We start from the raw sequence: 699 nt of genomic DNA, 5'->3' as shown, positions 1-699 counted from the left end.
GCTAGTTCCTCAACAGTTACGATAAAAGTTTGTTCTATTAGGGTTTGCAGGATGTTATCGTCAAGCTCTACAGGTCTTCCAGGATGAGCCTCATCTCCTAGGCTGTAGTTTCCGGCTAAGAATTTTTGGAACCATTGTTGACACTGGCTTACACTTATTATCCGATCCCCATATACTGCATTAATACTCCTCACACTTTCCGTTGCGTTGTTGTCTTTATTAAACTCATAAAACAAAATATACTGAACATGCTCCTCTGTCACTTCCATTATAACTTTGAAAAAATAACTTAAAATTGAACTACACTCTTCAAAATTTGCATGGAGAATAAAGACAAAGTAAAATTACTACCTACTTTTATAGCAAGTTGATGCAGGTAGTTTATCCCATCCCCCTCCGACTTTTAGTTTATGCAATTGAAAAAAACCCACATTATTTATGTGATGACCCAATATATTGTTTTTCTTCTTTTAACCTTCTTCTCACGTGGTTTCAGGTTCAGTCCCACTGTACAGTACCTAAGGAAAGTGCCTTCTACCATAGCTCTTGGCCAATCAATGCTTTGAATGAATTTGGTCGATGGAAACTGAGGAAACCTGTTGTATTATACAGGGTGTCCACAAAGTCTGGGTACATGGGGATTAACACATATTTTAAGAAATTATTATTTCTTATATTTAATTGTTTATGTTATAATTT

This window comes from Octopus bimaculoides, chromosome 8, assembly GCF_001194135.2.
Source record: "Octopus bimaculoides isolate UCB-OBI-ISO-001 chromosome 8, ASM119413v2, whole genome shotgun sequence".
NCBI lineage: Eukaryota > Metazoa > Mollusca > Cephalopoda > Octopoda > Octopodidae > Octopus > Octopus bimaculoides.
The sequence above is the reverse complement of the archived record's forward strand: the minus strand, read 5'-3'. Positions refer to the sequence as shown.